This window comes from Pseudophryne corroboree, chromosome 3 (genome assembly GCF_028390025.1).
Source record: "Pseudophryne corroboree isolate aPseCor3 chromosome 3, aPseCor3.hap2, whole genome shotgun sequence".
Lineage (NCBI taxonomy): Eukaryota > Metazoa > Chordata > Amphibia > Anura > Myobatrachidae > Pseudophryne > Pseudophryne corroboree.
This window is the reverse complement of record NC_086446.1, coordinates 510088141-510106580: the sequence shown is the minus strand read 5'-3', so window position 1 is coordinate 510106580 and position 18440 is coordinate 510088141. Positions and strand designations below refer to the sequence as shown.

At 45.6% G+C, this 18440-nt stretch overlaps 2 protein-coding genes across 4 annotated transcripts in view; one reads left to right on the top strand and one right to left on the bottom strand.

Moving 5' to 3' along the window:
* NTN1 (netrin 1) overlaps positions 1 to 18440 on the top strand; it is a 475394-nt gene that overhangs the window by 31209 nt on the left and 425745 nt on the right. Inside the window, exon 2 of one of the 2 annotated variants that reach the window (XM_063961055.1) lies at positions 9376 to 9475. The exons of the other annotated variant lie outside the window; for it this stretch is intronic. The gene's annotated coding sequence lies outside the window, so the exon portion shown is untranslated. The remainder of the gene's footprint in view (positions 1 to 9375; positions 9476 to 18440) is intronic. 2 annotated transcript variants of the gene reach the window in all.
* The window catches only part of PIK3R5 (phosphoinositide-3-kinase regulatory subunit 5), a 241652-nt gene that overhangs the window by 181714 nt on the left and 41498 nt on the right, over positions 1 to 18440 (bottom strand). The window lies entirely within an intron of this gene.

The window sequence follows — 18440 nt, the reverse complement described above, 5'->3', positions numbered from 1 at the left end:
TTAACACATTCAGACCCTTCTCCATTAAGTTAATGGAAACCCTGGACAACAAAATTGCATTCATGTCCTCCTCCCACTCCTTTCCCAGTCCCAAACACTGATTATTATTTTTTTCTATAAAAATGTACAATATATCACAAGTATGATGAGCAGGCATGCAGCGGGCATTGGCGGCTTTGGACTGAGTTGCAAATTAGTGGCGGAGGGCTGGGTCAGTTGATGGTGGGCGAGTTTGTAAGCTATTGGTGGTGGCAGCGGGCATCGGCTCAGAGGCAGTGGCGGGCATTGGCTCGGTGGCGGTAGGGGTCATCGGCAGGATTCGGCAGACATTATGGCTGTAGTGCCTCACCGCACGCCACTGACCTCACCGCACGCCACTGGTGTGTGGGACAGTGTGCGTGTGTGTTAATTGTGTGTGTGGGACAGTGTGAGTGTGTGTTAATTGTGTGTGTGTGGAATAGTGTCAGTGTGTGTAAATTTTTGCAGTCCAGTGTGTGTGTGGGGGAGAGGAAAGTATGAGAATGTGTGTGTGTGTGTGTGTGTAGTCTGAGTGGGTGTGTGTAGGATTTGGGGGTGGCCAGTCTGTGTGTGTGTGTGTAATCAGTGTGTGTGGGATGTACTAATGGCCATTTACCGAAGAGAGATATGTATTAAACCACGGGCACTGAGATGCCCTTCTCACTCACCATCCAGCTGGGTGGGCGAGCCGGGCGGGTGGAAAGCCAGCAGCAGGGGCAGCATGCCGGATATCAGCAGCCGAGGGTGGGGGCTGTAATGCACATGCGGAGCCCAAAGCCGGAGATCAGCAGCATGCTGACCGGCAATAAGCAGCTTCTGCTTCCGCGTTCAACATGCTGCTGATCTCCGGCTTTGGGCTACGCAGGGTTCGGGGGATGGGTGTCCTCTGCCGGTGTACTGCAGCTCCGGGGGTGCGGGCTCCGGAGGCTTTCAGCACTGTTGAATATCCAGCTGCCTCAAGTATGTACAGCCCGCACCCTCTGCTGCTGATATCCGGCATGCTGCTGCTGGCTGTCCCCCCGCCCGGCTCGGCCACACAGCTGTATGGTGAGAAGGGCATCTCAGTTCCTGAGGTTTAACACATATGCCTCAGAAAATGGCCTCTGCGGTAAACGATACTAATGCTTACCGTGACAGTAACAGCGGGTGGGAAGGCGCACATCGGGATCCTGCAGCATGAAACAAGAACCCCTTCGGAGCGCAGCAGACCACACTGAAAAGGGTGCATACCCGGTGCGGTGCTCTGCATCCCGGGTGGTGCCGAAGATGTGGAGTGTCGGAGGTGGCAGAAGCGCCGCAGCTTGGGGTGAGAAACCGCTGCAGCCCTTCCGCTGCTAAACTCTGCAATTAGTCTATTAAGGGGGTGGGCTCCCCTCATCATAGTGCCCCACAGGCCATGTTAATTCTGGGTGTAGGATCCCCTAACTCTATAATGGGAATTTTGGCTCATATCATGTGCTGTAACATGAATTTTGGCTAATACCGTGTGCTATAATGTGAATTTCGGCTCATACTATGTGGGGTAATGTGAATTTTGGCTCATTCCGTGTGCTGTAATGTGAATTTCGGCTCATACCGTGTGCTGTAATGTGAATTTCGGCTCATACCATGTGGGGAAATGTGAATTTTGGCTCATACCATGTGGAGTAATGTGAATTTTGGCTCATACCGTGTGCTATAATGTGAATTTCGGCTCATACCATGTGCTATAATGTGAATTTTGGCTCATACCATGTGGGGTAATGTGAATTTCGGCTCATACTGTGTGCTATAATGTGAATTTCGGCTCATGCCGTGTGGGGCAATGTGAATTTCGGCTCATACTGTGTGCTATAATGTGAATTTCGGCTCATACCGTGTGCTATAATGTGAAAGGGGCACCAGTACTAGATAGTATAAGGGGTCCTACTACACTGAAGGACACGCCCCTTTTGAGTGACCGCGCCCCTTTTCCGGAGCGCGCGCGCCTTCGGCGCGCGCATAATTGCTATCTGCACTCTTTCATTCCACCTTCAAAAATTCAACTTCGACCACTGCACCTACATACACATACATACACACCCTGACATCTTTATATGCAGTGACACCGGTGGCATCTGCACATACTTTCCTTTTGTATTTTTTTTTTATTATCATTTTATTAATTTATTATTTTTATTAAGAAAAAATTATTATTATTATTTTTTTTTTGGGGGGGGGGGCGCCATTATTGATCTTGCCCTGGGCTCCAAAAACCCTAGTTACGCCTCTGAGTCTTCCCAAAGAGAGGAGGTGTCGTGGGCATATAATGGGAATGTCATGGGCGTATTTCAGCATGCGTCTGCAATTTCTTTTGCAGCGCCACAGCGGCGATATCTTAAGAAAGGGAGACTGTGTTAGGCAGAGGCTGCTCGAGAAGCCGATGCTGTAACTGATGGTGCTTCAATGGTGGAGAGATCAGATGCACTAGGATACTCGAGCATTAAACATTCTGTCGTCAGATTTGAAATTGCTTGACATCACCACACATAACCCTTAATTAATAATAATACTTAACTTATAACTTATCTAAAATTAACGACAGACCACTGAAATTGCCATTAAAATCAGTTGACCGTTATTTATTTAAAACATTAAGTAAATAGATGCAGAGCAGCGAGTGACAGGAGCCTCCCAACTGACGCCCACCCACCTTGGGACACTGTCCCACGAAATTCGGGACAGTTGGTAGCTATGGTGTAGCCTTGTTGGTCTATAGTAGTACTATAGTTCCTACCATAGGCGCCAATTCTGTGGGTGCTCCCGGGGCCCGACCACCCACGGACTGCGAGGAGCACCTACGGAACCAGTCACTGCCCCAGTAGAGCTAGCTGCCTGAGCCCCCGCATTAGATTGAGACGCGCTGGGGGTTGCAGAAGCGCTTCTGTACCATAGCGGTGTAAAAAAAACAACCAAAAATGGCCGCCGCCAAGGAGGAGACAGATGCTAGAGGTCACATTTGGCCTCTAGCGTCTGTCTCCTCGGCGGCTGGCATTTTAAGAGGGTGTTTTTTTACACTGCTATGGTACAGAAGTGCTTCCGCAGCCACCAGCGCGTCGCAATCTACTGCGGGGGCTAGCAGTAACCACTGATGCCCGCACCCACCCACCCTCCCTAACTTTACTGGGGTAGCGGCCAGGAGACCCCTGGCAACATGCAGGAAACCCCTGGCAACGCACAGGAGACCCCTAGCAATGCACATGAAACCCCTGGCAACTTGCAGGAGACCCCTAGCAACGTGCATGAAACGCCTGGCAATGCTCATGAAACCCCTGGCAATGTACAGGAGACCCTGGCAACAGGTAGGCAATTTAAAAGTAATTTGAAGCCTTACTGTGTGGCATAATTTGTAAGTGACATTATTGTGTGTGGGCATAAAATGGTGTCAGGGCCATAACTGTGTATCATAATATGTAATTGGCGTTACAGTGTGTGGCGTAACGCATAATGGGTGTTATGGTGTGTAGCATAACATGTAATAGACATTACATGTTATGGTGTGGCATAATGTGTAATAGACATTACAGTGTGTGGCATATTGTGTAATGGGCATTACGGTGTGTAGCATAATATGTAATAGACATTACAGTGTGTGGCATATTGTGTAATGGGCATTACGGTGTGTAGCATAATATGTAATAGACATTACGGTGTGTGGCATATTGTGTAAAGGGCATTATGGTGTGTGGCATATTGTGTAATGGGCATTATGGTGTGTGGCATATTGGGGGTCATTCCGAGTTGTTCGCTCACAAGCTGCTTTTAGCAGCTTTGCACACGCTAAGCCGCCGCCTACTGGGAGTGAATCTTAGCTTCTTAAAATTGCGAATGAAAGATTTGCAATATTGCGATAAGACATCTCTGTGCAGTTTCTGAGTAACTCGAGACTTACTCTGCCAGTGCGATCAGTTCAGTGCTTGTCGTTCCTCGTTTGACGTCACAAACACACCCAGCGTTCGCCCAGACACTCCTCCGTTTCTCCAGCCACTCCCGCGTTTTTCCCAGAAACGGTAGCGTTTTTTCGCACACACCCATAAAACGGCCAGTTTCCGCCTAGAAACACCCACTTCCTGTCAATCACATTACGATCACCAGAACGAAGAAAAAACCGTGAGTAAAATTTCTAACTGCATAGCAAATTTACTTGGCGCAGTGCGGACATTGCGCATGCGCACTAAGCGGAAAATCGCTGCGATGCGAAGAAATTTACCGAGCGAACAACTCGGAATGACCCCCATTGTGTAATGGGCATTACGGTGTGTGGCATATTGTGTGATGGGCATTACGGTGTGTTGCACAATGTGTAATGGGCATTAGTCACTGCCGCGGCTGCCCGTTCATTCCCGCTGCCGCCTCCCGCCGAGCACCCACCAGCAAAAACATAAATCGGCACCTATGGGCCCTCATTCCGAGTTGATCGCTCGCAAGGCGAATGTAGCAGAGTTACACACGCTAAGCCGCCGCCTACTGGGAGTGAATCTTAGCTTCTTAAATGTGCGACCGATGTATGCGCAATATTGCGATTACAAACGAGTTAGCAGTTTTTGAGTAGCTTCAGACTTACTCTGCCTGTGCGATCAGTTCAGTGCTTTTCGGTCCTGGCTGACGTCATAAACACACCCAGCGTTCGCCCAGGCACACCCACCGTTTCCCCGGCCACTCCTGCGTTTTCTCCGGAAACGGTAGCGTTTCCAGCCACACGCCCCTAAAATGCCGTGCATCCGCCCAGTAACACCCATTTCCTGTCAATCACAATGCGAACGTCGGAGCGATGAAAAAGCCGTGAGTAAACTTACTTTCTTCATAGTAAAGTTACTTGGCGCAGTCGCAGTGCGAACATTGCGCATGCGCACTAAGAGAATTCTCACTGCGATGCGATGAAAATCTCCGAGCGAACAACTCGGAATGAGGGCCATGGTTCCTACACAGATTGTGCACGATCCACAATTGGTGCACTGGCCCAAGTTTGAACTAGTCACTTAGCAATAACTTGACATCAGCTATCTGGCTTTTTTGACTGTATCTTGCAACAGGCAAGACCTCCCTGTAGTCAATTTTGAGTGTAGGGCTTTGTAGTGAGCAAGATTTCTATCAGTGTTGAATTTCTAGCAAAAGACCCACTTGTTTTTGACTGTTTTATGGTCACTTGGACTGTCCACAATTTACCATGTGTCATTGCTCTCCACTCTTCCCAGTTGCTGGTTGACTTTTTTTTTCTTTTTGGAGGTTTTAAGGTTCACAGCAGACAAAGGACCCGATTCAGACCTGATCGCTGTTGTGCAAAATCGCACAGCGGCCGATTATCGAATGACTGTGCATGCATATGCACCACTTTGCGCACGCACGTTGCCAAACAGCGACAGGATGGTGTGAAAATTTTGGTCACATTGGCGTTTGCAAGGTGATTGACAGGAAGAGGACGTTTGTGGGTGGCAACTAACCGTCTTCTGGGAGTGTCAGGAAAAACGCAGGCGTGCCCAAGCGTTTTCAGGGCGGATGTGTGATGTCCGCTCTGGCAACGATCAGCCTGATTTCTTTGCACTGGAAGAAGTAAGTATTGAGCTACGCACGGACCGCGCACACTGCTCAGAATGGGAAAAACATTAGATGATAAGTGTGATACGAACGGTTTTGCAGCTGTCCGCTGTCCAAGGGGAATTTTTTCACAGCGCACACTTGCACGGGGTGAATGTTTTACTCCCCCCTGGGCGGCGACTAATACCCCTTTCACATCGCACTAAAAACCCGGTATCGACACGGCATATTGCCGTGTCGAAACGGGTCCGTGTGCGATGTGAAAGGTCCTTTGGTGAATTAGCGGGTCGTCTGACCCGGTAATTCAACCCGGTAAAAAAGAAGGGTTATTACTGGGTTGATTACCGGGTCAGGCGCAGTGTGAATGGGAGCCGTTCCGATGCGACACGTCTCCCATTCACAGTATAGGCAGAGGCGGCGCAGGAGATGAGCTCATCTCCCGGCGCCGCCTCTACCCCCGCCCCTGCTGCGCCCTCCGCTGCTATGGCAACCGACCCGGTATATTGCCGGGTCGGAAAGCCAGCAACGGAGCGCAAATGCCGGATCCCACCCGGTAAGTACACGTTTCTCTTACCGGGTAGGATCCGGCATTTGCGATGTGAAAGCAGCATAACTGATCGCAGGACAGTGTAATTTACAGCACAGTGATCAGGTCTGAATTAGGCCCAAAATTAGCAGATTCTCCACTGCACCTTTTAGGAGGCCTTCCCTTGCTGTTTCTCATAGAGCTCCTGCTCTGTGGCTGATCACTTGAACAACTGTAGTTTCAGTCTCTGACACGCTTCCAGCTGCAGGCATATCCAGCATCACAAATTTTGTGGTGTTACAATATCCTGCTGATCTTTGGTTGAAATGGTCTTGCGAAACAGTAAGGGATTTATTTACAAAGCGTCAGGATGTAAAACCCAGTGCTTCTGATTCCTTTGCGATATTTAAAAGGGCAATGGTTTTTACTAGTTGGATCTTGCTAGTAAAAGCAATGACCTTTTAAATATCAGGCATAACTACGATCAGAAGCACCAGCTTTTACAATCTAACATTTTTGTAAATAAACCAGGCTTTTTCAACCCGTGTGCCGTGGCACACTAGTGTGACGTGACCAGTTGCAAGGTGTGCCGCGGAGCCAGAGCAGCTTCCTGCACCTACAGAGTGAACTGTTGGCCCGGGCTCTTCTTAGAGGATCAGTCGTGCTCCGGCCGTGACGTATGCCTTGAAGCTTTCCTTGTCCATCCACATCCACACCTGCCTGACCGCCCACTGCTCAGTATTCGCAGCACTCCACTATGAACAATCCCTGCCACTGAGGGACAGGGAGGAGGACAGCTGACCGGTAGGGGCTAATATTTGCTATTTTTTTTTCTCCTGTGGGGAACAATAGGATTTATGTGAGGAGAATAAGGATTTATGGGGGGAACAATGTGAATAATTCATGTGGGGAGCAATAGGATTTATGTAGGGAGCAATATGATTTATGTGTGGAGCAATGTGATTGTTTGTTCTGTGTAGGCCAATTTATGTGTGGATTTTTTTTTTACTATGAGGGCCAATGTGTGATTTTTGTTTTTTTTCTGTGGGGAACTGATGGTGTGCCTTGGCAATTTTAAAATATTGGCCCTCATTCCGAGTTGTTCGCTCGCTAGCTGCTTTTAGCAGCATTGCACTCGCTAGGCCGCCGGCCTCTGGGAGTGTATCTTAGCATAGCAGAATTGCGAACAAAAGATTAGCAGAATTGCGAATAGAAATTTCTTAGCAGTTTCTGAGTAGCTCGAGACCTACTCCTACATTGCGATCAGTTCAGTCAGTTTCGTTCCTGGTTTGACGTCACAAACACACCCAGCGTTCAGCCAGACACTCCCCCATTTCTCCAGCCAATCCTGCGTTTTTCCCAGAAACGCCAGCGTTTTTCCGCACACTCCCAGAAAACGGTCAGTTTCCACACAGAAACACCCACTTCCTGTCAATCACTCACCGATCAGCAGAACGATGAAAAAACTTTGTTACGTCGTGAGTAAAATACCTAACTTTTGTGTAAAATAACTAAGCGCATGCGCTCTGCGAACCTTGCGCAGTAAGCGACTAATCGCAGTATAGCGAAAATCGGCAACGAGCGAACAACTCGGAATGACCCCCATTGTTTGGTGTGCCGCGAGTAAAAAAAAAGGTTGAAAATCACTGCTCTAGACTTTAGAAAAATGTTTATTGTTAATGTCCCACAATCTGTAACCTTTGCTTTACTGAGAAGGCCTGATTCAGAGATGGATGCTATTTGCATTGCTGCTGATCATTGTACACAGCAGTGACACGAAAATGTACAAATGCTGGAAGAGGTATCTGAAGACAAAAGACACCCACTGTCGGCATTGCAGATCCAAGTGCTGTGATCGACACCATTCCGACCATTTGTCGCGGCATCATACATCGGAGTGAGCCTAGACTACTAATGGGACACATATTGACTAAATCGGTCTTCACGTATTAAGGACTATTTCTCTTGAGTATCTAATAACAAAAAAAGTATGGAGAGTGATGACATTCCACAACAATTGAGTAACGTCTTACCGAGATCAAAATTTGACCCCCGATACTCAAAACACATCTCTTAAAACCTTCACTAGGATATTGGAAACTGAAGGCTTCAAAATGGCCAAACAAAGTACTTCATGATAATATGTTGCAAGAAGAATGTAAGGCTATGGATACTTTATCCAGATGAACTGACATAATCATACCGCCAGCGGACAAAGGCAGTGCAGTGATGGTTCAAGATTTATCGGATTATAAAAAGGAGTGTGAGAGGCAGTTACAGGATGGGACTACATATCAGCGTCTTACTAGTGATCCGACAAATAGATATAAAACTGAGTTGGATAGTATATTGAGTCATGCTAAATTGAATTCTGTCATTTCAGCGGATGTGTGTGGAGCTTTAACAGTTGAGTATCCCATAACTCCATTATTTTACGTTGTCCCTAAGATACACAAGGGCCTTAAAGACCCTTCGGGCCAACCCATAGTGTCGTCATGTGGATCGTTATATCAGCATGTATCCATTTATATTGACTCGCTGTTAAACACTTGCATACAAAAAATTCTGTTGTATCTTAAAGATACAATTATGCTGTTGACATCTTTGCAGGATCTGCCATTGGTCCCTACGTGCAGCTCAATGATGACCAGCAGTACATTTAATCATCTATACGCAGGTAAAAAAATTCAGATCAAATTTCCTGTCGCACATACTACAACATATGTAGTTTACATGTTGACGTGTCCCTGTGAACTATCCTATGTGGGAAAGACCTAGCGTCAATTCCGAGAGCGGATGGCTATGCATATGATGGCCATTAGACAAGCATTGGAATCAGGTCGCGCGACATTTTGTTATGGCAAAACATAATATAGCCACGCTAAGATCTATTATAATAGATCATGTATCACCTCTAAGGTGAGGAGGCGACAGGGCCAAAATGCTGTTAAAACGTGAGAGCCAGTGGATCTTTATACTGGACACTATAGCACCAAGGGGTTTAAATGAAACAATGGGGTTACAATGTTATCTTTAGCTCAGGGATCATATTCTGGCCCTCCATATTTTTTAGTATAGTTTCATCTTATTCCTGGTTTGTGATGGAATTTCTCAGCCACTTCATGATAAATGGGATATGATGTTGTGTAGTATACCATCGGGGATAGCAGTATACATTAGCTGTTTGGAAATGTTATTGGTATAGCTGATTTATGTCTATTAAGCGCTGTGATAAATAGCCTGTGATTTATATTTTTAAATGGTGTATTTGTTTATAGCAACTTGGTATCCAGGGGCTTGGCCTGTTCGGCGGAGTGGGGTGATGTTAGTGTTCTGCGACGTCTGATTCAGACGTGTGGACCTGGGGCCACCGGGCAGGTGAGTGTACTTATGTTTTAATTTTGTGCTGTTGGAGGTGTATATATATGTATTTGTTGTTCTCAGTGTTTGTGAGTCCTGCCCTGACGACGGGTGCATGCCCGAAACGTAGGAGTAATAAAGGCATTTTTTAAGCCACATTATCAGACTGTAGAGTGCCGCCGGTATCCAAATCTTCTATGTGGAGCGTGCTAGCTCACGAAAGGCACCCCAGCAAGTTATTTCCTTTCCCTACTTGGAGTGCCGGACATTCGAGTGAAAAAAAAAAAAATAATAATAATAATAAATATATATATATATATAATATATAGACGTTTACACAGAGAACATTCAGCGGCACTCAGAGACTGCAAAATCCACAAATAAAGTGCAAGTGCTTTTAATCCATTGTAGCAAAAACAAGGGGTGATCCAACGTTTCGGGGCGCGTACGCCCCTTTGTCAAGGTGAACAAACACAAAGTAAGTGAACAAACAGAATTGTGTTACCTTTATGGTGTGGGAGACCCGGAAGGCGGGAGTTACAGCGGTGCCCGGGGGAATGTGAAGATTCCGTCCCGGTGTGTGTAGAGCGCGACAGCCTCAGTCACGTGGTTCATATATATATATATATATATATATATATATATATATATATATATATATATATATATATATATATATATATATATATATATATATATATATATATATGACCTGACGAAAATGCAATAAACCGCATTGAAACGTTGTCTGCATTAAGGACTTGACTGCCAGTTTGTTATAGCCGCTTGGAGTGCCGCACTGCCCGCTGTCTGTACACTATCTTTGTGAAGGCACCCAGCGCATTGATACTTATTAATGGGAGAGCCGGACCCACCTGCTGCTTTTATATTCTAATATATATATATATATATATATATATATATAATATATATATATAGAGAGAGAGTTAATACTGCTAGTACATGCATGATAATGTACCAGATTAATAACAGCAATGCATCATAGTCCTGTGCAGTATAAGGTAACATATGTATAATGTATAATTCAAGAGCACAGTCTGGAACCTGATCCCAAGACCGTAACTAGGTGTGTGCCAGAGGTTCCTGGGACACAGCGCATCTGCACTGTGGGCACAGGACCGCTGGCAATACCTGCTGGCAGGCCTGGATTAATGGCCGCCACAGTATCCGCAATTTTCCACTCCTGACTACCACCGGTATAGTCCTCTGCGGCGGCTAAACTATGTTGTATATAGTGTCCAGTGCGGAGGTTTAGAGCAGAGTTGTCTCGCAGCATGTTGTTCAGTCAGTGAAACATATCTGCCGGGCAACAGGGCGAAGAGTGGGAATAGCCAGAGGTCAGATAAATGTGGTGAGTAACTAAAACACACACACACACACACTGTGTATAAGGGGTTCTACCTTGCATAATGTGGGCTCTACCTGGCATAATGTATATGAGGTGCTATATCGGGCATAGTGTGGGCTCTACCTGGCATAATGTATATGATGTACTCTACCCGGCATAATGTGGGCTCTACTTGGCGTAATGTATATCAGGTGCTCTACCTGGCATAATGTGAGCTCTACCTGACATAATGTATATCAGGTGCTCTACCTGGCATAATGTGTATAATGGGCTCTACCTGACCTAATGTGGACACTACCTGGCATAATGTGTATCAGGGCCTCTACTGTGGTGTAATGTGTGTAAGGGGTACTACTACGTGGAGTAATTTGAATAACGGATGTGCCATGTGATGTGAATTGGCACTATTCTGTGGCTACGCCCTTTCCCCATAAAGCCACACCCATATATATCTGGCGCGCAAAGTACCTGTTTTAAATATGGTGCGAAAGGGGCTCCAATTCTGTTTCTGGCACAGGGCACCAAAATGTCTAGTTATGGCACTGCCCGATCCCTAGAGGATGAGGGGCTCCAGGCAGGGGGCCACCGGGTTGTTTTTTTCCGTGTGCCTCTGTGGGCCAGTTCAAACCTGCCTGAGCTTCTACTAGACTCTCTTAGTCTGCAACTTTGTTTTGCTTTTCAATACATATAAATGCATCATCCTTGTAACATCATCTATGAGAATTATAAAGTAGCAGTTCCCGTGCTGACTCCACATCCAAGGGACCACATGCATCCATATGCACGAATGTCAACGGTGCTTTAGCTTTGGATGCTCACTTAGGAAAAGGGCAACATGTTTGCTTACCCTTAACGCAATTTTCACACTCTGGCTTCTCAGGATGACATCCTGTCACCATGCCATCTGAAAGCCTCTAAACATTACCATACCCCAGGTGACTCAGTCTCCTATGCCATAGTTCCATTGACTTAGAAGCTGCTATCACACAACACTATTCAATGTCCAGTATATACAGATGTTGGCACTGGTTTGCTGTTGAAATTACTCTTTTGTTGTAAACAACACAATGACCCTCTGGAAATTAGAATCTGTATCCCTTCTTCAGTACAATGATGGCAATCAGACTGGTGCCTAGATTTGGCACGAATAGTACATCTTTTATGTATGTGACAACTGTTTCATCTTTAATTCGTAAGCGCACAGTACTTGCCCAACTTTCCAGGCATTTAGGACTTTGTGTCCTATTCCCCTGACATTCACAAGATCGGGTAATCTTCTGTTTGCCGGCGGTCGGGCTCCCGGCGCTCAGTATACCGGCGCCGGGAGCCCGACAGCCGGCATACCGACACTTATTTTCCCTCGTGGGGGTCCACGACCCCCATAGAGGGAGAATAAAATAGTGTGGCGCGCGTAGCGCGCCACCGTGCCCGTAGCGTGGCGAGCGCAGTGAGCCCGCAAGGGGCTCATTTGCGCTCGCCAAGCTGTCGGTAAGCCGGCGGTCGGGCTCCCGGCGCCGGGATGCTGGTCGCCGGGAGCCCGACCGCCGGCCAGCCGTAGTGAACCCCACAAGATCACATGGCTTTAGTGACTTGAATCAACTTTCATCACAGCTAAATTGCCTTGTGGCTCCTGAATCCATGTACCAACAGTCTTTGCAATGACTGTCTGCTACATTTAACACTGAGTAATTTTTTTTATATCATGCTCGTATGATGAAGTACCACTTGGTTCACTCTGTACTCTGAGGTCTTATGTCCTAGTGTGTGGCGGTTGAAGCATTCGTATTTTACTATTTGGGGATTTTCCCCTTTGACAGCAGACTAAGGGGTATATCTAATTAGCCCCGGTAATTTACTGGGGCTAATTGTTCCGCCAGGGGCTATCCTATAAGCCCCGATAAGCCAGTGCGAGCGGTGGCTTATTGGGGGTTACCTGTTGCTGCACCGGGTGCCGGCTGCTGACAGCTCCCGGTGCAGCGCTGCTCCCCCCAGTCACATGGCTGCTCCCCCGGCGTGACCGCTGGTGGGGGAGAGGGGGGATGCAGGTCAAGACGATGCCCCGGCTTCCCCACAGGGGGTCACCGTGCCGAAGTGGCAGCTTCCGGGCGCGGCTCCATGCCTGCTGCTGCTGTAGGGAAACCTGCAGGTTGTTCGAGGGATTTTGTATCGCTGCCTAAAGCTTGGTCCATACAAACTCTGTTGATAGCTTTGTTCAAAGCCACTACTAGGAAATCATAAACTAGCGTAAGGTTTTGCAGCATAGCCATTAAAACCTCCCTGTCATCTACTTGGTCCTCTACTTGATTGCCTGCTGAAGATAACTGCTTAGAGATAGAAAGCATATTATCTATATATTCATTCATATTCTTGCATGCATGCATTCAGCTTTGTGCCATGTAAAGTATGTTTCAGGTTGATTCTTCTCTTTAAACCTTTGTTTTCTTAAGACGTTTGTAAAGCCAGCCACATATTACATGCTGATGTTTTCTTGTGAATAATGGAATAAACATTCTGTACCACAGCTAAACCTATTGTCCCCATGGCTTTATTAAAATAATCTGTTTAGTATTATCACCAGGGTCACTGGTAACTTTCCACAACTTGTCCCACTTTAACTGCATCCCCATGACCAACTTCCATGTGGCGTAGTTTTTTTGAGCTTGCCAGTTTAATTAAGCTCATACTAATCCCTGCACTGTACATTTTCCCTTGTATGAATAAAGGACTTTTCTGTACTCACTCAGAGGCTAATTCAGTAGAGCTCACAAAAGCTATCCTTACTGCATTTAGCTGATGTTCAGGGACTGCACACATGCAGAATTTATGCGCATGGGCAGAACGGTTCCTGCATTATCTTCTCTAAAATGCAAACGCCTCTGCCTGATTGACAAGCTGAGGCGTTGTGGGGAGGGGCGGGGGCAGCCGACGTTCAGAAAAATGGGGGCATTAGCATTGCTGAGGACTGCAAATGCAAAACTGCTGCGAGCAGCTTTACATTTGCATTCCTTCATTAATTAGGCCCTCAGATACGTCTATTCTGCGTTTCTTCAGCCCTCTTCCGGATATTGTCTATCTTCAGTTGATGGTTTCTGGACCATTAACCTATTGGCTGTCCTACAATGGTAGTAAGTGGCAACGGTGTGCGAAGGACGTCAGTCCACATAGTAGATAAAGTTAGGATAACCAGGGAATGGTTTATTAACCTGTAGCAGGATAACAGGGTTAACAGGTTGCAGCAGGTACTGGGTGTAAGGATATTCAATTGGAGACAGGAGCATACAGAGTTATGCTGGGCATTCTGGTGCGCCTATTGTGCACACACAAACACACTATGTATATATATATATGCAGCGGTGGCAGCGGAATATATGTACAGTATATAACACAGTGTAGTTTGAGGCCACTGTTTTACGGTCTCAATTAAGAAAACACTAACAGGGGCACATCCATTACAAAGGATGAAAGAGAGAAGATGCAGTAGGAAGGTTGGAGTTTGTGTCTCTGACTGCTGCTTTGGGTCCTAGTGCCCAGAGGCTCGGGTACGGTAGAGACAGTGTGGGGCACTCTCGCTAACAGTTACGATGAAGATAAAATAGTTAATGGTTTTAAGGAAGGGTTAATTATTGATGAGGGAATGATATTATAAGGTAATCAAAAATATACTCTGTACTGTATGGCAGCAGTCCTGGCAACAGGGGGGGGGGGGGGGGGGACACTAGTACTAGACCCCAAGATTGCTGCCACTTGCCTGTGCTACTGTAGAATTCAGCAGGGAGCAGACAGAAAGTAGGAGCATGGTGGCAGGCCAGGCTGGGAGACACACACAGGTATGTGCTGGAGACACATGGGTACAGGATGTGCTGGGGAGATCAGGGGATGTGCTGGGGAGATCAGGGGATGTGCTGGAGAGATAAGGGAGATAAGGGGATGTGCTGGAGAGATAAGGGGATGAGATAAGGGGATGTGCTGGGGAGAGACAGATGGGATGTGCTGGGGAGAGACAGATGGGATGTGCTTGGGAGAGACAGATGGGATGTGCTGGGGAGAGACAGGGGATGTGCCAGAGAAAGAGAAGGGGATGCGCTGGGGAGACACAGGGGTATGGGGCTAAGAGACAGCTGAGGTGATGAGGCTGAGGGATATAGGGGAATTAGGTTTAAGAGATGAGGGACAAGGCTGGAGAGATGAAGGGGGGGGGGGGGGGGGACAAGGCTGGAGAAATTATAGCCAACCGGCCTGTGTACCTACCAGATACTATATGGCTGTCACTAATGCTGTACTATATGGCATTTACTAATCCTGCATATATTATAAAGTGTTCATGTATTTACATTGTTTGTAATCATATTATTGGCAATTGTACAAAATGTATTGCGTATTAATACTGTGAGTATACTTTTTGTGTAAAACAAATAACCCAACAGATTAAAAAAAAAAAAAAGTGTTCATGTAATAAGTGGGTGACTACTATCCAGTGACGTCCCTGCTACTATCTACTGCAATGGGGTGGAGATGGACATCAAGATCAGAGCAAATGCCACATATACACTTAAGTAATAAACAAATAATAATCATAACTGGGTAATACAAGGCAAGGAAGAGGGCAAAAACAAGGAGGGAAAGAGAGGTGCGGAAAAGGTAGGAGTAAGATGTTGAAAAATTGGATGCTTAATAAAGACTGAGTATCACTAGCATAGCAAAATATTATTCACCCCAGATAATGCTGTATAATGGGCCTAATTCATGTTTGTATGAAAATGCTATTGCGATTCTCTAGACTACGGAATTGATATTGTTAGCAAGTGAAGCTGCCGCACAGAAATGAAAAGAGACGCCCACCGAACTCATCGCAAGCTCAATCGCAATTGCGTACACATTATAGCGGACTATAAGCAATTATGGTTAACATTGAAGCTAAGGTTTGGTCTATGGCTACGCAGACTGGACACAGCAGTAGCAACTCAGACGCCATGTATTTGCATGTATGAACATGCAGCCATCAGAAGGTACACACCCCAAAACCGGCCATGACACGCCTGCCTTTTCCCAACCACACCCCTTAATCACCTCCAAACGGCCACTTCCTGTCAATCACTCGGCAACAAAGTACTCAGTGCGAGCGGGATCGCAGTGGCACCCTCGCGTGTGCGCATTGCATGCACAGTTTGACGATAATCGCTCCTTTGTGTGAACATCAGCTATTGCGTACAAACAAGAGTTAATGTATGTCTGAGTTAAGAATGGTTACAAAACAGATACCAATCTGTATTTTTGGATGACACGTTTTTAAGCCAAGCTGTTCATGCTTGTAAGACCTTGGGAAGATATTCTATTTATATTGTTTTCTAAATTTGTAACTCAGTAGATCACTTACTTTGTTTTAGCCTAAATATATTTACTATACACAGGGCACCTCAGTATTTAGTGATTCACTTGCTGAGAACTTGCTCCAGAATTAGACACCATTTTCTGAGTTCTGCAATCTTGACTCATAATCTTGTGATCATGTTGAAAAGCCAGAAGAATATTTTAGACACATATCTGTCTTCACTTCTGAGCCACAGGTGCACTTTTGATAACCGTGATGTCACATTCCAGAAACCAGATCATTTATATAAAATGTATCACAATTTTAGGTGGTTGTTAACATGCCAAAATGTATGCACATAATGCAACTTTACCATGGGAGGACTGTGTTGCATTGTTACTGAGATGCTGTTCGACACAGCCAGCACGCTGATTGGTGGATGCTACTGGTCATATTCAAATCTGTGTCAGGAGATCCCTACACATTGACTAGCTGGAACTATTCATACATGTACATGTAGGTTTTCTGGCCATGATGGCATGTCTGAACAGCCACACCTATTCGCCAGCTCACTGGTAGACAACATTTAAGTAATTTCCCTAGTGATCTTTGATGTGAATTTGTCACCAAGAAAAATTAGGTGGAGGTGGGAGGTCTGCATTATAAATCCACGAGAGATCTGGGGTCTGTATAATTAGTGTGTCGCCATATTGTATATTGTTTATTGAGATGCTCTCTGTATTGTATCAAGGTCACTAGAATGCTTTGAGTATTATTTATCAGTTACTAATAAATATATAGTATATTGGTCACTAGGATGTCTTTATGTTGTGTATCAGTCACTAAATCCCATCTGTATTGTGTATTGGTCACCAGTATGCATTGTACCGTAGAGCTGTCACTAAAAAAAAATTCTCTGTTGAATATTGTTTATAAGGATGTTGACGGTTTTGTATAATGGTCATTACGGTGCTCTCTGTAATGTATCAAGGTAAAAATAATGCTATCTGTATTGCATAGCGATCATAGCTCCTTGGGCAAGGGGAGGGAGGCAGCCAGCATGGTGCAGGCAGCGGGCGGCCGCGCTCAAATCAGATTGCGATACCTCGGTGACGCCAGCCGTGCCATCAGGTCACAGTGCCCAGAGCAGCCGCCCTGCTAGCCCACACCTAAAACCACCACTGTGTGATGGGTAAGTATGGGAAAACAGGTGTCTCTCTCTCTCTCTCTCTCTCTCTCTCTATAATTATAGTTATCACTATAATGCGCTCTATATTATACTGTATACGCAAATAATTTCTGTATTAAATACTAATAAATGAATATTAATCAGATGGTGCAGGTAGATATTTGATTATAGCACTCTGACATACCAATTTTTCATATATTTCACTGGCTATATACATCCACACCATATTAACCCCTTCATGCATAGAGGTCACTACAGTGGACCGCTACTGTATTTTTAAGTCATTATCTCCTTTAGAAACTTTTTTTTTTTAAATCACTAGAGCATGATGTCCTCTCCTTATGACAGCCACCAAAATTAGGTGGTGTGCCACCTAGTGGCAGTTTTTAATTCCTACAAACACAATAAGGACAAAATAAAATAGCGGAGAAAAGTTCACCAGCAGCAAGCACTTCATGGATTTATGTAAAATCTGTTTACTGAAAGCCATAAAATAAAAACATTCAAAGACAGTAACGTTTAGGTCATAATATGTTAGATGTTTTGCTCAAATACTATTTTGTTCAGTTGATGTAAAAATCGGATTGCGGTCATTAGGTCGACATACATTGGGTCGACCACGTTTTGGTCGACATGCAATAGGTCGACATGATCAATCGGTCGACGTGGTCATTAGGTTGACGTGTACTAGGTCGACATAGAAAAAGGTCAACATGAGTTTTTCACAATTTTTTCCCATTTTTTTTTACCTTTTTCATACTTAACGATCGACGTGGACTACAACTGGGAACGGTAATTTGTGTTGAGCGCAGCGAGGCACCATGCCCGAAGCATGGTGAGCGAAGCAAGCTATGCGAGGACTTACGGTACACTAATTGGGGTTCCCCGTCGCTTTTAGAAGAAAACCACACCAAGAAAGTTAAAAAAAAACTTGTGTCGACCTTTTTCCATGTCGGCCTAGCACATGTTGACCTAATGACCATGTCGACCTAATGCATGTCGACCTAATGAACCACAAACTTAAAATTCATATGTACACTTCAGTAGATTTTATTCAGTACAGAGATCCGTACTGCGTTCTAGACTTATCCTGGCATATAGGCCTAACCTAAATATT